The sequence below is a fragment of the Muntiacus reevesi genome, chromosome 19, assembly GCF_963930625.1.
Source record: "Muntiacus reevesi chromosome 19, mMunRee1.1, whole genome shotgun sequence".
NCBI classification, from domain to species: Eukaryota; Metazoa; Chordata; class Mammalia; order Artiodactyla; family Cervidae; genus Muntiacus; species Muntiacus reevesi.
The window spans coordinates 39,236,826-39,259,339 of record NC_089267.1 but is presented as its reverse complement, the minus strand read 5'-3'; the positions used below and the strand labels follow the sequence as shown (position 1 = coordinate 39,259,339).

At 39.6% G+C, this 22,514-nt stretch overlaps 1 protein-coding gene across 2 annotated transcripts in view; it reads left to right on the top strand.

Annotated features, from left to right (window-relative positions):
- FOXO3 (forkhead box O3) overlaps positions 1-22,514 on the top strand; it is a 114,959-nt gene that overhangs the window by 25,713 nt on the left and 66,732 nt on the right. The window contains exon 1 of one of the 2 annotated variants that reach the window (XM_065911738.1): positions 7,710-7,950. The exons of the other annotated variant lie outside the window; for it this stretch is intronic. The gene's annotated coding sequence lies outside the window, so the exon portion shown is untranslated. Of the gene's footprint in view, positions 1-7,709; positions 7,951-22,514 lie in introns of those variants that run through there. 2 annotated transcript variants of the gene reach the window in all.

The window sequence follows — 22,514 nt, the reverse complement described above, 5'->3', positions numbered from 1 at the left end:
AAATAGCTAACCCTGTTTTTGGTCTGGTGGGGTTGGGGTAGTTTGATGGAGATGTATTTTGAGGAGAAGAAGGGGTGGCACCCTACACGGTGCCTGGTACGATTCCTGTGGGCCATTCCACATGTAGCTGTTTTCCGTGTTCCAGCTTTGCTGAACTTCTTCAGAAAATTACTGTTTTTGAAAGAAGAAAATCTAAACGGTGGAGAGAAATCTAGGCTATATTTAAGCTGGCCTTTGTAATTTTTTCCTGGTCACACACAGCCCACATTCTGGAGCTCTGTGACGTCAGCACCCTTGCCTGGAGGGTCAAGAGTTTTGATCAGCCGGGCCTCGGCCGCCCTGGGTCACACAGTCGCATGCACAAGCCAGGTCCTTGTTTACTTCCTCTCGTGGCTGGGACATCGAGTACTAAGAAGGACTGCATGCCTGCACACGAGTGCTCCTGCCTGCACGCTCAGCCCTGCCATTCCTGACTGTCTTGGAAAGCGCTCATCCCCAAGGCAGGCTTTTGTTCTTCGAGTGCAGGCTTTATACCCCGGCCACACACCCCTTCTCCAGATTCCAGAGAAGACCTGCAGGCTCTCTCCGCGGCAGCCGAGCCCCCACAGAGTCCTCAGCTTTAGCAGCTGTGAACTTTCAGAGCAGTAGGAGCAGTCAGGCTGGGTAGACCGCGCTGGAGCTGCATGGCCGTCTGCACGGCCTGCCACCTTGTGACTAAGGCTTAGGCGAGCAGTGCTTTCGCTGGATGCTGATGGGAAAGTTGAGGGGTTTGGGGAGTATACAGTGTTGCCCAATGTGGATTCTAAGACACAGCCTTCTAATTGCAAGTGTTTAAACTGTTTCATACTGAATGTTAGTCAAGCTTAGGTGATCCTTTGCAGCTTCATGAATAATCAAAATGCAGAAGATGTTGCCCATGTTTGAAACTGTGGCAAAATCAAGTTATATATATATATATTATATTCCCCTCCCCACAGGGAACTTTTCATCCTCTAGAGATTTATTCTTAATCAAAGAAGACCATCTTCTATGCAATAAGTCATAATAAAAGCTGTTAAGCATTAGTATTCCAGACAAAAACAGGCACATAAATGTATAAAGTTAAATGTGAAGACTGCAGCTTATTAGTAAGATTTAATTTAAATCACATCTCCCCCCCTCCTTTTTTTGACAGGGTAATACTTTAGAGGAAAGGAAAGATATAATGGATAGACAAAAGTCTTATTTATAGACTATAATGGCTAAGAATTATGAATGAAGAATTGAGGTTTATGTTTCTGTCAGAACTTTGAATGCCATGTTTACAAATTCTATCATGGTTCAAAAATTGTGCAGCTTTTCTCATTTTAATCCTGGCATTATTGTCTTTTTTCTTTAAATGTTTATTTTGTATTTGTCTATACCAGGTCTTAGTGCAGCATGAAGATGCTTTGGTAGCAGCATGTGGGATCTAGTTGCCTGACCAGGGATGGTTCCAGGTTCCATGCAGGGGGCCATTGGGAGCTTGGTGGACTGGACCGCCAGGGAAGTCCCAACATTATTGCTCTTTTATGAGACTCATATTACTGCTTTCAGACTGGAGGAAGTAACAGAGCTCATTCTAGGCCAGCCTCTTCCTTCGATAGAAGAAATTGAGGCCCACAATTTGGAATGGACTCAGCCCCCAGCTAATAGGTTAAGCAGAGTAGGCAGGAAGCTGAATTCTCACTCCAGGATTTTCCTTTAAAAGAAGTTGCTGCCTGCTTCTGTGACTGCTATTAATATAAAGACCTACTTGAGGTGCAGATAGGGAGTGGGGGCTGGGGGTACAGAGATCTGCTTTTGCCTCTGGGGCATTAGAGTTTCTCATTCCTAGCCCAGGACTACTGGGAGCTCTGTCAGAACCTCGGGTTTTGACTTTGTACCCAACAGTGGGGCTAAGGGTGGTCCATTTACATTCAGGATAATCATACCCATTACAACTGGGCAGCCCTCCTAGGGATGTTCTTTGCATCTGTTAAAACAGTGTTTCCCAAACTGTATTCTCCTCTAGATAGTAGTAGGCTTCCTGATTTGGACAGTTAAAAGTGCGTTTGTTAGTCCCACAGTCATGTCCGATTCTTTGTGACCCCATGGACTAAAGCCGGCCAGGCTCTTCTGTCCATGGAGTTCTCCAGGTAAGAATACTGGAGTGGGTAGCCATTCCCTTCTCCAGGGGATCTTTCTGACCCAGGGATCAAACCTGGGTCTCTAAGGCAGTTAGGTTGAACACAGTTTAAGTGATATATTTTAGTTTATTTTCTAAACAGGACTTCTTGAGGCAATCTCATCATATCCTTTTGGTGGTAAAGTAACTCAGGAGTCAGCATGAAACCCCAAATTCTGACTATAATCAGGCAGAAGCAGAAGGATGAGAACTAAATTAAACATAGCCCCGAAGTTCAGTTTTGGGTCAGGCATTCAGGAAGCAGCACATAAAAATTTGCTTGGATACAGTTTCCTCATAGTTCTTCAGCAGCTTGAAATATCATCTTGAGCTGGCAGTAAACAAAAATCTCAGGTTATCATTTTTCTTTCCATCTAATTGAACAAGTTATTGTGTAGGGAGGTGAAACAAAACAAAACCTGTGTTCCTGAAGCCAAAGGTTTTGAGATTTCACACTTCAGTTACTTATAGGTTCCAGTTACTTTGAAAGAAAAAAATAATGGTATTCTTAAAAGTGTTATGGCTTGACAGAATGCAACAAAATTCTGTAAAGCAATTATCCTTCAATTAAAAAATAAATAACTTTTTTAAAGTTTTATGTACATTTTAGAATTAACCACAGCTGCCTTTTTATTTTAAAAATTTGAATAATTGTAGTATCTTGATTCAAAAGGAGTGTTACTCAGCAATAAAGAGGAACAGCCACTGATTAAAAAAAAATAAGAATGATTTTCAAACATGCAGAAGGTGCAAGCTGTTTGATTTCATTTATTATGAAATTCTAGAAAAGGCAAGATTCCCCCAGGGTGACACAAAGCAAGTCTGTGGTTACCGGAGGCTACGGGGGTAGGAGGAGATTGACTGCAAAAAGGGCATAAGGGAACTTTCTGGGGAGATGAAAACTGTACTGTATCTTTCTGGTGGTGCTTACACTGGTGTATACATTTGTCAAAATTCATCTAACTCCTGAAGAGGGGTGCACTTTTGTTATATAAATAATACATCAATAAAATTGATTTAAAAAGAGGAGAAAGTTTAGAAAGGTTATGATTGGAATTTGTGCAACTCGAGTAACAAATCGTGCATATTGGCCAGTTTTTCAGCACAGTAAGCCTGGCCCTTTGCTTTCACGTTCTTCATTTATTCCTGTGTTCATGACTGCTTGAGAAGCTGCCCATCTCTTCTGCTTGCCCACTGTCTTTGTGATTTGAGCTTTAGAAAATTCTTTCCTTTTGGGAACTTACAGGCCTTGTTTGTCGTCAACAAGAACGTGTATTAAATTCACCTGAAATTATTTTTCATGTAGGCGGCCTTTTAAGCATTAGTGGTTCTCTGGAATGGAGGTGTGATGGAAGTGTGAGTGTGTGTGTGTGTGTGTGAAGAGGGTGTGTGTCCTCAGATAATTGTGCCATGGTTCCTCACACCTGCCTAAGCTTCTGTGTGAATACTTAAAAAGCGTGTCATGAAGTCTGCTTCTGGCACAGCTGGGGCCTAGGGGTGCACATTTGTTGTGGTTTCAGAGTCTCTGAGAAGCCATTTGTTGAGAATGGTTGCGCGGGTGGTAATTTGGTGTGTAAGGGGTGGAAGATGGTCCTCAGCATTTTCATGGCTCCCTGCACCTGGTCTTTAATCTCAATCCCATTAGAAGTTAGGTTATTTTTCTAGTGTGTCCACAGAGAAGTGAATGCATGCTCAGGAATGTATAATTTAGTGGGTAATTTGAAATGTCCAGGTATTGGGAACATTGTTGAGTGAGTGTTCTTAAAGTTCGAGTCCTCCATGTATAATCAGAGTTAGGCTTTAAGAAAGAACAGGCTTGCTCTTAATGGATCATGTTAGCTGGAATTGGTTCAAGTGTTTTTTCTTAGAAGGGAGGATTACGCATTATAGTAACAAGATGTTCTTTTATTTTCTAGTTTATCAAAAGATGTTGATCGGGAAATAGGGTGTGCAGATATTTTAGATCCTACTGTTTTAAAATAGATGAGCTCAAAAGAGTGAGAAAAGGTTGTGTTAGAAGGTAAGCTGTGCCAGAGGAGAGCTAAATAATTGGGGGTGGGGAAGGTAATTTTTTTTTTCTTTTCTGTATTTCTCTTGGACATCTTTTGGTTGTGTGATTGTGTTTCTGTAAACTGGCTTCCTTAGGACAACTAGAGCAGAGCAGAGAGATGATGCAGAGCTGTACGAAGATGCTCTTCCCTGTTTCTGGTTTTTCCCTCCCCAAAAAGTTGTTGGCAAATTAATTTCAAGTTGATGGGGACCACTTGAGATTTTTATATGGGTGTGAGCTGTCTATTTGTTCACAAAATAAAGCAGATGAAGTTTATGAAACTTTAGAGAAGAAAGGAGAGTCCCCTACCTCCTCCTTCCCCTTCTCAGGAGAGTTGTTAGAAAATCTAAAGCTTATCTAAAAGCCCCTCTAGTTAGAAGCCAAATAAAACTCCAGGCGAGTTACTGGAGTCTGGCTTCTCATTAATAGAATCAGGGTAGCGGCCTCCTGGCCCCGGGGTCAGGTGAGCGGCCGCAGCCCCGTGTCCGCTCTGCCCGCACCGCCCCCTCACAGCCCTTCCGTGGGCTCGGCCCTGCTGGCTTCCTTCTGCTGCAGACTCTAAGAACACAGATGACAGCGGGCTCTGTGTCCCTGGCGGTGGCCCTGGGCCTCCGTGCCCGCTCACGCCCCAGTGGCCTCAGGGCCTGGCTGTCCTGTCGCAGTGACTGGGCGGGGGTAGGTCGGCACAAGTGGCCCTCGTCCCCAAATCTGGCTTTGTTGACTCTGGCAACAACCCAGCTCTTTCCAAACCGCCTCCTGATGCCCTTGGGCTGAGAGATAAGAACGGGCTTCACCTGAGCGGTTTCGTGAGGCATCTCCACCTTCCTTTGTCTAGAAACCATTTCAGAATGTGGGTTAGTGGTCTATAGTGTCAGGGAAAATGCGTGATTTTGGCAGAGATGTTTGTGATCCTAAGTATTTTCATGTTGGTTCCCCAAACAACACTAGTAAGAACTAAGAGTTCGGTTTGTCCTTTGGTATTTTAATGTTGTTCTCAAGCAGAGATTTTTTTTTTTAAGAGGCGTGACTTCCATCTTTCCCACTCCCCTCTGCTCCCAGCAGCTGTGTTTTGCAAACCCTGTCAAGCCACAAGTTGTCGAGGTCAAAAGCCTGCTGCTTATTTTTGTTGAGTTTATGAAACATGTGAACATATAGTGTTTTTAGGTAGTGCTGTGGAATGCAGATTGAATACTGGAAGTATTTCTGAAGAAGGAGTTAGGGTGAAAATACTTTTCAATATAACTGTCACTGCTCTAACTCTTCAACTTGAGCAGAATTTAACTAATGATATAGAAAATCTTTGGTGCTTATTATATTGAATTCACTTCCCAAGCATTGTTATTGTTTTATATGAAATACCACATATGTTTTTATTATTAAAAAACTCAACAAAAAGCTATTGGGTACAGGAGATGCATTTGCCCTTTCATTGTTTGATGTTTTCTCTTAGAAACATGTCTTTCTAGAGGGGAGGGCAAGTTTGTTAATGCAATTTCTGAAGATTAGTTATTTACTCCAGGACGGAAAGGCATAATGAAAGCAGAAGTTTTATGGAATCTGCCTTCTTACGTCTCCTGTTTCTGAGACTTTAGAATTAAACCTGCTTTTATGTTTATAGTAATTGCTATCTAAGGGAACTTTTTTGTCCACACATGAAATCATAACGACCTCTGTAAGAAGACCACATGTTATGAGTGCCTAGCTGGTGTTCTCATGCCAAAGTGAAAGTTACTCAGTCGTGTCTGACTCTTTGCAACCCCATGGACTATATAGTCCATGAAATTCTCCAGGCCAGAATACTGGAGTGGGTAGCCTTTCCCTTCTCCGTGGGATCTTCCCAACCCAGGGATCAAACCAAGGTCTCCCGCATTGGAGGCAGATTCTTTACCAGCTGAACCACAAGGGAAACCCAAGAATACTGGAGTGGGTGGCCCGTCCCTTTCCAGGGGATCTTCCCAACCCAGGAATCGAACTGGGGTCTCCTGCATTGCAGGCAGATTCTTTACCAACTGAAATATCAGGGAAGCTGTTACTTTATCTTGTTAGTGATAAGCTTCATTGTTCAGTTGGAAATTGATTTTGCATTATTGCAAAATATATAGGGTCAAGCGTAGGATATTGCTTTGGAAGGACTGATGCTAAGGCTGAAGCTCCAATAATTTGGCCACCTGATGCAAAGAGCTGACTCATTAGAAAAGAGCCTGATGCTGGGAAAGATTGAAGGCAGGAGGAGAAGGGGATGACAGAGGATGAGATGGTTGGATGGCATCACCTCCTCAAAGGACATGAGTTTGAGCAAGCTCTGGAAAATGGTGAAGGACAGGGAAGTCTGGTGTGCTGCAGTTCATGGGAGTCACAAAAGAGTCAGACATGACTGAGCAACTGAACAACAATAGTATGTTTCAATATTCCAGTAAAATATTTTAGTGGTGGCAGCCTGGTCCTCTGTCATTCTGTCCAGCTTTGCTTTAGACCCTGATTCTTTTCTCCTGTCGTTTTTGTTTAAGCTTGCCATTTTGTTTTTCCTTCTTACAATATTCCCTTTTTAGAATTTTACCTAAGCTTATAATCTGTCAGTATGTATTATTTTACCAAAAAGGTCAAATGCTCTATTTTCTACATGTCTCCTCTCCGTTCCGTTATCCCATAGCATTGAAAATATTTTTATAATACAATTTTTGCTCTTATTTATGTGTTATTAACAGACCACTTTGAGAGAATTGTACTGCCTATGTACAGAAAAATGTGGTTATATAAGACATTTTGCGTGTGATTTGCATATAATTTTAGGAGCTTATTTATGCTCTAAATCCCATCCATGGACTTCTGTTTAATTCCCTAATTAAAAAAAAATACTGCTTAAAGTAAAAGTAGGAATGTGGACTTGGATATACAGGAGAAAAAAACCCATGTCCAGATTATTTGGAAGAGTAATGAGTTGATGAGTGATGAACATCTCAAGTATGTTTTGTAATCAGGGAAGCAAAATGTTTTTTTGTGAGGGGGTGGGAAAGTGTAAGCAGGAAGTGAGAGTCCAAGATAGGAGCTGCTGAGCAGGACTATTCAGGGGAAAGCGGAGGTCACAGTGCACCTGTCCAGAGGCACAATTGTAGAGTGTTTGGGAGAATCTAGAACCCTAGCGTGATCACGCATATTGTTTCTTAAAAGATTTGTGGTTAGATGAACTTGGAAGACACTTAATACACTATCACCCTTTAGGATCTTGAAGATGCATATCTTCTGGCTCATGTCCCTGGGGAGTCTTGCAGTTAAGAACCTGTTTTACACAGTTTAATCCAGCATATCCCAGTTTTAGGTCCAGGGAATGCTTTCTGCAGAAAATAGTTGTCAGCAGAACACACGTTAGGAAATGAATTACCAGGTTAGAGAAACTTGTCCTTCCTGGGGTGTGGATGATATCCTGAACCCATAATAAGCAGAAAGAAATCCCCAGAGATGAGAAAATATCACTGTGGAGGTGGCAGAAGCTAAGTGAGACCGTAAGTAGGCCATGCGGTTGTGTCTTCCCATGGCCCAAAGGGGACATGCGAGAATGGGAGTGATGCCGTTGGACTGTTGAGCGGCACACAGCCCAGAAGCTGTGTGAGCTCCTCACAGGGACAGGGGAGAAAGAGAGCAGACCTGAGAGTGTCCAGCTGAGCCGTCAAAAGCGATGTCACCCGTTAAATCCAGAGCCCCACCAGTCTGAGACCAGGTAATACATGGAGGTAGAACAAAATTATGTCCAGGTGTAAAAGGGATTTCTCTGTTCAGCTGTGAGGATGCTAGCTTAAGAGAAATTGTTTTCTTCTTAAACAAAATGATTGCGATGTGTTTAATGAGATCAGGACATCTCCTTGCTGCCTTGTGGTATTTCATACCATCTGGATAATGATTATATGAAATTATGGATTCCGCGGGCTAAATTTAAGCCAGCAGTACAGGGCAAAGGGCGCTTTGATTCTGCTATGCCTGTTGTGCTGTGTTATCAGTCTCCTGAGCCTAGCATTCACTTGGTTAGGTGCCTCATGTTTTTGATATATATATATTTTTAAACAGATATTCTGCAGTATTAATATGCTTTGATGGCTCATACTGTAGACCTGTATGTGGCTGAGTCCAGTTGGGCCATGTGTGGTAGCTGGAGAGCTATTTTGGGAACAAATCTCATGTTTCTTCTAATTTTTAATAAGCACTTAGGTCTGCTTGGCTTTTGAGGTGTATCACAGAGTCTATCACATGCCACCTACTACAGTACTAAAGAGGTTCTAAAATTAGGATCCGTGCTTTGGTTTTTATTTTTATTTTTTTTTAAGTTAGTGATTCTTCTTCCTTTGCTGAAACTACTTCTGGTCAGCCATATTTGTTAAATAACCTCTTCCAAACCCATAAATTCTAAGCTAGAATTTGTGACCCTTCAAGCTAAAGCAAGCAAGAAAAAACTTAATAAAAAAAATAGAGATATAATGTCTTTCATGCAGTTTCAAGGTTCCCAAATACTTGGTGAGGCTTGTGTCTTTCTTTAAGGATCTGGTTCCCACGAAATTCATAGTAATACAGTATTGTAGGTTCTCTCTGCTTTAATTCTTGCCTTCCTCTGGACCCTCCTTTCTTTCTCCCCCAGCTTAGTGAAGGACCTCCCCCTACCTCCTTGCTTCTCTCAGTTTGAAACAGTCTTTTTGCCCTAGAATTGTGTTCTTCAGCGGTTTCTTCATCTTCCCTTCTGTCACCTCAGCCCTCAGAGGAGGAAGGGATTGGCTCGGTTCTGCTGACACGTCGCTCCCCGGCTCTGATGATGTGCGCATTCAGGGTGGGGATGACAGGGGATTACCAAGCAGTTGCTGAGTGATAAACTGAACCAAGGCAACCGCAAGCAGGATGTCCAAAAAAAAGCCACAGAGACACACTGGCCATGCTCTGAACTGTTTGTGCTGGGACTACTGGGAAAGAGGAGAAAAAAATCTAGAACCGACTCTTGAGCAAAGTTGTGAAGTACGCGATGTGTCAGAAGCACAATTCCAAAGGTTTGGGGCTCTCCAGATTTGGGGATGGGCTGGGGGAGGAGTGTTACACATTTTATGGAGATTGACTTACTGGAAATTCACCATCATGGAAACAGAGATTTAGGACAAGAATTCTGAATATGTTCTGGGAAGCTCCCATTCATGGAATTGGTTTGGCAGACAAATGGCTTCCAAGAATGCCAACCAGACTTATATAGTGAGATGAAGATCATTGATAGTCTCTGTTCATTTCACTGCAACCTGGTAGTGACTGGGAACCTCCAACCTAGGGCAAAGGCCCTCTCTCTCAAGAGAAGAGGGAGAGAGAGACTTCTTTTCTCTGTCAAAAGAAGTATGATAACTGCTTTTACTCTTGGCTTTTCACTAAAATGGCCAGGGAGAGATTTCTCAAAGTCTCCTCTGTGCATGTTCTTTTTCTTTCCTTTTCTTTTTTAGATGTAATTCATAGATTATTAACAGTTATTATATAAGAAACTTGAGATGTAAACTGAGTTTATTAGAAAATTGAATGACATCTGTCTGCATATTTCTGGATCAGAATAACTTTGCAAGAGCAGGTTGTTTTTTATTCCTTGCCCTCTATCTTCCTTATACCCTGTTATTATTCCAGTTAATAAGTAAACGATCCTCTGAACTGAAAAAGACTTAGGAATGTTCTTTAAAACACTAAGCGTTTTAAATAGGGATTTTCTTTTAAACAGGGCAATTTTATATAAAAAGTATAATCCTTCTAGGTATTACTTTAGGCTTATTCTAGGACCCCCAAAAGTTTTTTTTCTCTTTTTTAATATTTAAATTATGGAAGTATGATAACACATTTACAGGAGACTTAGAAAATACAGAACAAAGTTACATATAATTCCACTGTATATAGCAAGTAGTTTTTTATGTAGATAAATTAAGATTTTTAATTGAAGTTTCAGTATTGGACTCTCGAAACTAATAGAATGAATATACAGAAAGTAAAAGGATATAGTAAACCTGAAAAGCACCATGAATCAATTCAACACGATTAACATTTATACAGTTTTCACACAATAGGAGGTTACAAATTCCATTTAAGTTAGGACACCCCCCCCAAATATTTCTATACATCTGTATGCCCTCAGCTATGTCTAGAATTGTGTGTATGTGTCTGTGTACTTATCACAACGGGGTTTGTAGATTTATGTTTTGAATACAGTTATTTTTCCTATTTTGAATGGTGTTTACTGTTTGATTTATAAAGTAGTATAGGGCTTCCCTGATGGCTCAGTGGTAAAGAATCCACCTGTCAATGCAGGAAGCACGGGTTTGATCTCTGATCTGAGAAGATTCCACATGCTGCGGAGCATTTAAGCCCATGCACCACAACTATTGAGCCTGTGCTCTAGAACCCACAAAAGAAGCCACTACAATGAGAAACCCACACACTGCAACTAGAGAAAAGCTGTGCAGCAGTGAAGACCCAGCACAGTCTAAATAAATTAATTAATTAATTTTTTAAAAAGAAAGCATAAATATTTTTAAAATTATAGGCTTTTATAAGGCTTCTCATAATGATCCTTTATGTGGTGTATGCCTTGCCCTGGAACTTGATGGGAATCTTGTGTTTCTACAAAGATGGTCTTTGCTACTACAGAGTTGGTCTTTTTTCTTGGTTAACTGTCACAGAAGACTTTCCTGAGTTTATGAATATTTTTGACTGTATTTCAGTGGGCTTAGTTTTGTAAAACCCTCTCCCAACTTCCTTGGGGAAAAAAACAACAAGAAGCCAGTGACAAATTTTACTCCATTAAACTCTGATTTACAAACTTAGCAGTGCTTTAGAGTAAGTATCTGAGAAGCAGGCTTTGCTCCACATCCACCATATAGTTCTTTCTGTTAAGGGTTATACCCTTTGTTCAGACAAATTCCATCCCTTCTTTCCATCCCATTTATTCTTGACTGTGGATGTAGACTGTCCCATTTCAAGTTTTATTCCAGAATATAACCACATTCCAGCATAAAGATGTTGCATAGATGGTTCTTTCCTAAATGATCCATGTGGCTATACCAGCCCTCTATTTGAGCAAAAGATTGAGTTGCTGCCTAGCAACATTTGCCTCTAGATATTTGTCTTTCAAGACTTCTGAGAAGTAAGCCATTTACTTTATTTGTTTTTATTTTTTTCTAATTGAGATATAGTGGACATATAACATTGTAATTAGTTTTAGGTGTACAGTGTAAAGATTTTATATGTGTACATTATTTTGAAGTGTAACCACAATAAGTTTAGTTAACCCTCCATCACCATACATATTTGCAATTTTTTTAAGTCATTCACTTTTAGGAGACTACTGACAAACCTTATTGTATTACCTAGGAGGATTAGCTTAACACGAATTGGTGCTGAATATTTTCTTTGATTATTAAAATGTGTGTTCACTGATGAAAATATAAAAGCTGCAGATTGCAGAAGCGAAGAAAATAAAAACCACCTATGATTCTGTGGTTCATTGTTAACCTTTTATTGCGCTTATTTTTTATTGTTTGGCTGGCTAGTATTATGTATTATTATACCTGTGGCCTTAAAATCTGGTTTTTCCTATAAGCCTCAGGAACTTGGTGGTTTGATGTCTTGGTCAGTTTTCATAAAGGGAGTGGGGTTTATGGAAACTTTTCCATATCATTAACAATTGTTATTGACTTTAATTAAAAAATTAAACATCTTATTTTGAAATAATAGACTCACATGCAGTTGTGAGAAATATTACAGAAAGATCCCATATGCCATCCCCGGATTCCCCAAATGGCGATACCTCGCAAAATTCTAGTGCCCACAGGCAAGTTACTGAGATTGATACATTCAAGCTATAGGACATTGCTAGCACTAGCACTCCTCCTGCTGCCCTCTTATAGCCATGCACACCTCCTTTTATTGCCTCCACCCTGACCCCTGGCACCACTCATGTGTTCTCCCTTTTTGTAATTTAGTCTTTTCAAGAATGAAGTGTCAGTGTATACAAGAATGATATAGTATGTGACCTTTCAGAATTGGCTTTTTCCGTTAACCTAATTCCCTGAAGATTTATCCAAGTTGTTACACATATCAATAGTTTGTTGTTTATTGCTAAATAGTATTCCATTATTTGGATAGATCACATCTTACTTACCCATTTGTCAGCTGACTGGATATTTGGGTTATTTCCAGTTAGGGGCTATTTTGAATAAAGCTACTGTGAACGTTTGTGTACAGGTTTTTGTGTGAACATAAATTTCCATTTTCTGGGCTAAATGTCCAATGACTTCGTTTTAATGATGGCTTAACATTTAATGATGGCATAATGTGTTTTTCATAGCATGTTTTCACATAGTGTAATGCCCTCCAAATCCATTCATATTGCTGCAAATGACAAAGTTTTGTTCTTTTTTTTGGGTGGGGGGACTGAGTATATCTGTACCACATTGTGTATGTATACCATATCTTCTTTATCCGTTTGTCTATTATGGACACTTAGATTATTTCAGTATCTTGGCAATTGTAAATAATGCTGCTATGAACATTAGGGTGCATGTATCTTTTAGAGTTGTAGATAAGTCTTTATGCACAACTTTTATTTCTAGAAGTGGAATTGATGCCTCAGAATATGCATAATTTTAAAACTTTTCCCCCTAGTATCCTTTTTTCTTTCATAAAAACCTGCTAGACTCCCACCAGCAGTGCCCGTTTCCATGCCCGTGACAACACAGAGTATTATTACTTTAATAAATCTTCATAAGTTTCTACCTTACCCCAGTAGCAGCATAATGCACAACTCAACTGTTGGTTTTCCAATCTTGCTTGCCTAAGAAAGTCTTCTAGAATTAGAGAATACCACGAAGATCTTGTTTTACATGAGATATGGGGATCTGCTAAAACCTCAGAAGACGTGGTATAAGATGGATACAAAGAATTCTGAATTTCTGTATGTTGTTTTCTGTATGTTGTTTTCTCATATGCGCCCAGAAGAACTAGACCTTAAAAAAGAAAAAACCTTTGCAATGTGAATCACTTTTTATAAAAGCTGGTTAATATAAGCAACATAGGGATATTTGTATGTGTGTCTGTGTGTTATGCTCATCTGAAGCTCTTAGAGATGAGATGAGATTTAAGTATAGACTTTTATGAAACGTAGAGTGGTGAGATACTTTTCTCTCTCATGCTAGAGTGTTTTAGAGTTTCTCTGTGTGTGACTAGGCAGTGATTTTCAAGGATTAAGATAAGGTTAAGAATATATATCTACTAAAACCTGGGAAATGTATTTTTGTTTCTCTGAGATAAATGAAGTCTGGTTTCAAAATTACTTTCCGGTTGGAATATGACAAACTGACATTCCTTCCAGTGTAAGATGTTTTCTCTTTTTGTGTTTCAAGATCTATAGTTATTTGTTTTCTTCTTTACCTGTGGTACCATATTTAACCTGAATCAGTCCAATTTCAGTAAAAATTGTTTTCCTCTTAGAATAGCTAGTCATTCTTACAGAAGGTTGGACAATTTCAGAAGAGATTGTGCCCACCAACTTGTTTGGTGCTTAATTGACATGATGAAAGCAGATCTTGTTCTTACAAATAAATGAATAAAGCAGACTAACAGAATCTGGCATTTCTCTTTTGAAAGTTATAAGAAATTCTTACTCATTTTGCCATTTTAATACACAGGTTCATAGCTGAAGACTAATAAGGAATGTAACAAAATGAGTGAATCAAGTAAAGTATCATCCATGAAAACTATTCACTTTTTTAGGAATGATAAAACTTTCTATTGTCATTTTTTTCCCCAATTTCTTACAGCTCTTACAGCATTGGTGATCTTCAGTTTATCTAGTGGGAGTTCTCTGGTGGCCTAATGGTTAGGATTCTGGGCTTTCACTGTGGTGACCTAGGTTAAATCCCTCGTCAGGGAATTTAGAAGCCCACAAGCCATGTGGTATGGCTGAAAAAAAATTAAGTATCTAGAACATGCATATGCACGTTGACCTAGGAAAGAAAATATAGTGTTGAACATCAAGTTGGTTGTTCTTATCTCCAGGTATGTGTAATACAAGAAGGGGTCTCTGCCAAATGGAGGAGAGAGGGTGACCTGCTGGGGGACTGTTGGCTAGTTTAGCCTTTCCCAGACTGAATATGTGGCATCGTTTTCCTTCATGGCAGTATGAGGGCTCTGGAATCTATCAACTTATTTTAATCTCAGAGTTTAGTTCTATTTCGAAATCAAAATTTTTCTCTGTATGGTACGTTGTAGACAGTTTTTTAATTTAAAAAAGTGTTTTTATAATGTTCATGGAAATATCTATAGATCTGAGAACTTCTAAAAGAATCTTTGCCTATGAAATTTACTGGGAGTGGTGACTAAAGGCACTGTACAAGAATATGATTTACATTTGATCAAATGCGAATAGCAGCTTCAGACTCTCAGACCATTTTGACTAAAATGATGATGTTTAGTTCTGAGTGTTGATTAGGAGATAGTTCAGTGTCATGTAGAATCAGTTTATTGAGGAAGTCAGAAGGTGCTGTGTGTACGTGCGCAGTTGCTCAGTCGTGTCCAACTCTGCGATCCCCTGGACTGTAGCCCGACAGGCTCCTCTGCCCATGGAATTTTCTAGGTACAAATATGGGAGTGGGTAGCCATTTCCTTCTCCAGGGGATCTTCCCAACCCAGGGGCTGAACTTGGGTACTCTTCCATCTCCTGCACTAGCAGGCAAATTCTTTATCTTTACCTGGGAAGCCCCAGAAGATGCTAGAGGAGAGAAAAACTTATATTTTAGACAAACAAGATTTATTTTATAGATATTTCAGGAAATTTTTGCATGTGAAAATCTAGAATTATGGTGGTTTTAATAAGTAATAAAGAGGAACTGAAAGACAACAGTATGTTTCTTGGTGAATAAATAAGGTGAAAATCATTGGGTTACTTTGACCCCTTCAGTGTCAAGTCAGACTTTTGTGGATTATTATACCTTTGGGATGACTACGTGGAAGAACTTCCTGACTTTTTTTTTATTATTATTCTTTTGGATTTGGATAACATTTAACAGTGCCATGCCTTTGCCTGAAGTGAGTGAATAGTCCTGTTCTAGAACTGTATTGGAGTGTGTAGGTTTCACATGATTTATTTGTACATCATATTTGACATTGACCTATTTGTGAACAAGGAATATTCAGTTCACATTCATTGTTCATTATTGTGTTTGAACAACAAATAAATGTTACAGTTTTAGAGTCTGTGCTTAAACTGAAATTGAACAACAGCCTGTGAATTCAGCCAAATAAAATAGCCAGTCTGGATGTTTCAGGGTTCCCAAAGTTTTTAAATGTTGGTTTTTTTGGCTGTTGCTATTTTGCTGTTTGGTTTGGGCCTTTTTTTTTTTTTTTTTTAAAGCATCTGGAGAATTGTCCTAGCTCTGGTGCATCCCCATGGAGAGGCCCTCACACAGCACTTCTGAACATCCCGAGTGGGTGGTGATTTTGAGACATTTACCATTTTCTTGTGTTGTGACTCACGTGGGGATTGTAACAGCCCAATGAGCAGAGAGAATGGGGTACTTAAAGCAAAGTGTTTCTATTTTGTAGATGTTTTTCGTACTGTTTTATAAGGACATGGCCTCCTGGCTTTCCTAATTTTTATTTTTAAACTTAAGATATTGCTTAGGCCAAAATAAACTTTCTAATTAAGATAAGTGAAGTTTGCAGTCACACCTTATCAGCATCCTTCTGTTTAAGTACTACTACTTTTTTGAGTACACATAATGTATCAGACTCTGCACTGGGTCCTATACGTATACTATTTCTAATACACGCTTTGAAGGTTACTCATTTCTCAAACAAGAAACAGAGGCGACTTCAGAATGAATTATCTTAATTTCACGTTTGGCTCAGGGATGATTGGAATTACCCTACCAAAAGGAACATGTGTTTGTTTTTCTTTTTTGTTTTAGCACAGGGAATTTTGGAATATTTCCAGTTTTGATAACCTGCTCAGATAAAATGAAGGGCCTGACCAGAATGGCTGAGATGGGGAGTGTGGAGATGTATTATGAAGTTGAGGTAGGACAGAAAATTAACTTCAATGGAAAAGTCACAAGATGCAATTATTTTGTAAAATGTACTTTCACATCTCTAAAAAGACCAGAAAAAAGGTTTTTTTAATCTTAAAATGCAAACGTGATACTTGAAAATTAATTTGCTTTGCAGATTGTCATTGGTAGGATGTTTTGGATTTTTTATTATAAGAATTACAAGTAAATTCAAACAGTTGTACATTAACAAACTTTGGTCTGGACAGCTTTAGTCTGAAACAGAAAAATATAAATTTTAAGAGAGGTGGGGGACTTCCCTGAGTGGTACAGTGGGTAAGAATCCACCTGCCAATGCAGGGGTCCCGGGTTTGGTCCCTGGCCCGTTAAGATTGCTTGGAGCAGCTCAGCAACTAAGGGCCGTAACTGTTGAGCCCGCGAGCCACAACTCCTGAGCCTGAGTGCTGCAACTGCTGAAGCCCATGCGCCTGGAGCCTGTGCTGCACAACAAGAGAAGCCGCCACACGAGAGGAAGTCCTCAAACAGCAAAGAGCAAGCACAACCAAAAAAAAGAACTTTTTTTTTAGCGAGAGATGGTGCAGGATGGGAACACAGTTTGGTATTCAGGGTTTGAGGCAATGTTAATTCAACTAGAATTCTGTATACTTTTGATAGGAGGCTGATCACAGCCTTTCTTGGCTGTCAGTAATGTTCTTCTCAGTTAATGACTAATGGCTACTCTTGCCTAGAAATCCAGGAACTCTGGAGATGAGGGATCCTTTCTGAAACTAATCCCACAGTACATGACCCTTTTTGTTCGCTGCCACAAACTATACCCTGACTCCTCTTCCCAAGGGCGGTTCGCTGTGTGGTAGGGTGGTGTTTTCTACATAGTAATCAGGCTTCTACTATTGTGATTTTCCTCCTTCTCACCCTAAACTCTTTGGGTTCTTCACACACGGTGGCATGACTGCTAGTAGAGCAAAAATCAATAGGAGAACGGCGGAGGGCGGGGGGGAGTTTTCTCAAATTTGATGTGTCTGCATAGTTCTGCCATGCTGTGATCAAGGAAACCCCATTAAAAACTTTCTTCTCCTTCTTCCAAGGAAGCAGCCTTGTGACCAGGCAGGTTCAGAAAGCCAAGGAGCCAAGAAACTTTTCCAGTGTTTTTATCAGCCAGACCTACTTTTACCAAGGGCTTAGTGATCAGTCTCTATGTTTTAAGTGGTTAGATTGTGTATTTTGACAACTTTTTACACCAGTTGATTTGCATAGCTGGCTGATTGGTCGCTTTTATGTGTATGATTTTCATTTTTCTCGCCCTCTGTGGCACCAGGGGGTCAGGGTACAGGTCCCATAAAGATAGCTCAACAGGAGCAGGTTGAAGAGGCAATGTTAGTTCAACTAGCAGGTGTCCATGTTGGGTTTGTTTGTTTTTTTGTTTTGTTATGTTTGAAAAACAAATGAACCTCCAAGATAGAAGAATACTGAGAGGCAGAGTATTGTTATTTATTCTTAAACTCATGCAATTTAGAACTGGGCTTTTTAATTGATTAACTTGTATGTTTTATCTTTCATACCCAAAAAGGGTATGAAAGTGTTCTTTTTTTTTTAATCACTACTTGAAATACTGTGGAAGAATAACACTTCCTACACTCCTTGGTCAGAAACTTGTTTCATTAATACTAGATTTTCTGATCCTGGTAAAGTTTTATGTCTTGAAGATTGGATTGTAAGATGCATTTGTTCCTAACTTGGTTTGTCTTGCCCTACTCAGATGCCCAGATGACTATGAATAAATTCTACTCAGTCTCCAAAGCCCGAGGGAGGCCCTATATTACTTGTCTGCCATCCTGACATGTAGTAATATATAAGCATCCTTTAATGGCTCACAGATTAATTTCTTTGGATGCTTTACCTTTAATGTTAAGGAAGAAATTTATTCATTCACTCAGTAAATGCTTATTGATGCCTACTACGTGGCAGGCACTGAAATGTATATTCTTTAACAGTGATTTACCCTGGAAGAACTATTTGATCATTACCCATGTCTTGGTTCATCACAGCAACAGTTTGAGAGTCAGTGTCAGGTCTGGTCTTCAGTACTGTTTATCCTGTCTGCTGCTATTTTCCAAGGACCTTTGGATCATAGAATATCAGAGTTGAAATATGTGTAGAAAGTCCTAATCTAGTTCCCTCATTCTGTTCGTCAGGAGTAATATAGAATTTCATATGCATAGTCCCAGTCAACCTTAAGATCACCTCGAGTGTCTGTGTTTCCATTGTAAGTATAGTATATGTTTTATACTCAGAATTATTTTTAAAATGCTTGAGTTGAGTGAAATCTCTAATTAAGGCTCTTGGAAAACTTGATCCATGGATAAATGGACACTTCTACTTAAAGATGATTGAGAATTGGCTATCACAGACCTGTGTTCTGGTATTACAAGTAGTTCTACCAAAGAGGCTTATTCTAACTAAAAACTATCTTTTTCCCCCCAGAGGGAAATGGAACATGAACTAGATTAGGAACATAGTCTAAACGAAGTAGAAGGCTACTCAAAGAACTTTTCAGAACTTGGATAAAAAGAAAAGCCAACCATTTTCTGATGCTTCTGCATTTTCTCTATCAAAAACACAGTCCAGAAACAAAAATATCCTGACCAAAATCAGGAAACCAAATATCCTACCTGCTAGCCAACTCTAGGGGTTCTGAACAGAGTGTACCATTGAGGATTCCTTTTAGCTGTCTTGGGATTTATTTGAAAACCACTCCAGTGTGTGCTTATAAGCAGAAAACAATTTAAAAGCTCTTCTTTTGGCCTTGATACTTTTTTAAAAATAGGGTTTAGCATTGCTGATTGTCAGTTCTCCAAAGTTTGAAGAGAACCATGCTATTCTCAAAGTGGAAAAAAAAAAAATTTTAAAAAACTAAACTTTTTCTTTACCCCTACTCTCCCAGGGTCAGAAAACTGGCCCTGAATTCCCTGGATAGATTTGTTTCTACCTCAAGCTGCTTCGGCAGTTAATGCTAAGCAGTACAGTGGGTTTTCTTCTGTTAACACTGAGGTAGCTGGATTGCTTCCTCCAACTGCAAGTGAGTGTTCCCCAGACCACAAGATTTTGCCTTCATTTAAATGGATAGTTACCAGATGACATGATGTGGAAGAGGTTATCGGAGATGAGTTCTTAAATGTCTTTAAGATCAGCCTGCTGTAACGGTTGTTATAAACCAACAATGGTTTATAACTGGTAAGCTGAGTAAATGGATTATCTCTGAACCTTACTATTTTCAGCCTTACCCCCAAAATGAATCGTGAATGGTCATGTCACTTCCACAAGGTTTTATTTTAGTGAGGGCTTAGAGACATGGGGCTTCCCTGGTAGCTCAGACAGTAAAGTGTCTGCCTACAGTGCGGGAGACCTGGGTTTGATCCCTGGGTCGGGAAGATCCCCTGGAGAAGGAAATGGCAGCCCACTCCAGTATTCTTGCCTGGAAAATCCCATGGACTGAGAAGCCTGGTAGGCTACAGTCCATGGGGTCACAAAGAGTTGGGCACGACTGAACGACTTCACTTTCACTTTCACTTAGAGACAAGACAGGACCCTGGAGTTGTTCCTGGCAGGGTAGGACTGGTTGTGCTCACTGGGGATAGTGTCCACCATTCATGGAGAGCACCCTGGTGTTACCTGTCCGGATGCCGCAGGGCCTCGGCTCTCAGCCAGATTTAGCTGCTTCGCAGCTGAGTGGCCCCGGGCAGAGTTGTAAAGCACTGGGCCTTGATCTCTTTAGTTTTAACATTAGCCGAACACTGGCTATTTTGTCTGCTTCTTTCAAGGTGGTGATGGACATAGAGTTTTGGGATTGAAGGTGGTCTTGTTAGGAAGGGAGGCAAAGGTACCAGGTAGGCAAGTGACTTTGTGTTTCACTGTTTCTCTCTCTGAATTACACTATGGATCACTTTTAGGATGGACGTCTTTGTGTTTCTGGGTCAGCCACATGGACCAACAAGAAACCTCTTAATTTGGAGGCAGTGTTATTCTCACCTATTTCTTCATGTCACTCCCCTTTAGTGGTACACGTTGTCACAGGTCCTTCGGTTGTAACTTAGGGCTGACAACACACATATATACATGGTGGTAACATGCCTAGAGGACTTGACTGTTGACCACAAGGATGTTTGTTGCCTAGGCTCGAGTCCTTTCATTAAGCTCAGGAGATGTGCACCTCAATTTAAAAATAAACACACATACACAGTCAGGTACAGAAAGACAAATACTATATGATGTAATTTGTGGAATCTAACAAGTAAACTAGTGAACATAATAAAAAGGAAACAGATTCACAGATAGAACAAACTAGTGCCTGACAGTGGAGGTAGGGATGGAGATCGGGATGGAGATCCGATGCGGGGAGGCGTTTGAGGTATAAACTATTATAAAAAGAGAAAAAATAAATACACACATATGTACAGTACACTTTTGAAAAGAAAAAAGTTGAAATCTGTTATAACCTCTTTATTTATGTGAGTTCCTTGCAGATTTGATTATATACATATGAACTATTTACTTAGTTACATTAAGAGATTTTCTGTTCTGTTTTTGTTTTTATCCATACTTTAACTATTTCCCTGTTGGAGAGCCCTTGGTTTTTTCCCTTTATTTTGGTATTCTTTAATATTATAATTACTGTTTTTTATTATTTTAAAATAAAAAGACTGCATCTAAGAGTCTTGTAAATTGTGAAGATTCTATTAGGATTCCTGAACAGGAACTCAAAGTAAACAAACTACAGGGAAATTTGCCCCACAAGGAACACAATAGAATTAAGAGAGGAGGATTCAATATTAAGTGTACAAATGAGAGGCTTGAGACTAATAGGCTGAGCCTCTCCATCTTTGTGCTCTGAATCAGAGGGAAAGAGAATAGATAAAGGACTGGGGTGTGTGTGTGAGTGAGTGTGTGTGTGTGTGTGTGTGTGTGTTTGTTTGTGTGTTGCTTTTTGAAAGAGAGAAATATACTCCCATTCTGTGTCCTTTACAAGTAGATGTAAGTGATAAGGGTTGGGGTTGGACATATATGCATGGTTTAGCAATTCATAGAACAGCCTCCACGGTTTTTTTGCACTCATGTATTTTATTCCTGTTGTCTAATGCCACCTCCCATCCCCACCAATTTGTGACCCAAAGAGGATAGACTTTTTTCCTATAGTCTCACAGTTTGAAGTATTTGGATAATTTTACACTGAAATAAAGTTTCAATGTATTTTAAATTTCAGTGTAATTTGAAATAAAATTTTAAAATAAAAATAAGAGAAAAGAAAGAAGAAATTCTCTTAAAAAAATCTTAAGATGGTTTATTTTGAAATTTACTTGTGGAAAAAAATAATCAAATATATTGAGTTGTATAATTTGAATACATTAAAGCTATAACAATTTAAGTGTAAAATTTGGATTTGATAAATGTGTATACAGTTGTGTAACACCATAGTTGTGATATAAAACATTTCAGACATTTTCCTCACCCCAAAAGTCCCCTAATGCCCCTTTTCATTCAGTCCTCTGTCCCTAATCCTGGCACCTAGCAACATTTGAACTGCTTTTTGCCTTTTCTGGAATTTTATATAAACAGAGTCATACTGTATATAACTTTTTGTATTAGCTCCAGTCACTTGACATAGTGCATTTGAGACTCATTTGCTTTACTTTTATCAGTGGTTCATTCCTTTTAATTGCCATGAAATATTCCATTGTATGAATATTCCATTATATAAATATGTCAATCAGTTCCGTTCAGTCACTCAGTCGTGTCCGACTGTTTGCGACCCCATGGACTGCAGCACGCCAGGCTTCCCTGTCCATCACCAACTCCTAGAGCTTACTCAAACTAATGTCCACTGAATTGGTGATGACATCCAACCATCTCATCCTCTGTCGTCCCCTTCTCCCGCCTTCAATCTTTCCCAGTATCAGGGTCTTTTCCAATGAGTCAACTCTTCACATCAGGTGGCCAAAGTATTTGAGTTTCAGCTTCAGCATCAGTCCTTCCAATGAATATTCAGGACTGATTTCCTTTAGGATGGATTGCTTGGATCTCCTTGTAGTCCAAGGGACTCTCAAGAGTCTTCTCCAACACCACAGTCCAAAAGCATCAATTCTTCAGTGCTCAGCTTTGTTTATAGTCCAAGTCTCACATCCATACGTGACTAGTGGAAAAACCATAGCTTTGACTACATGAA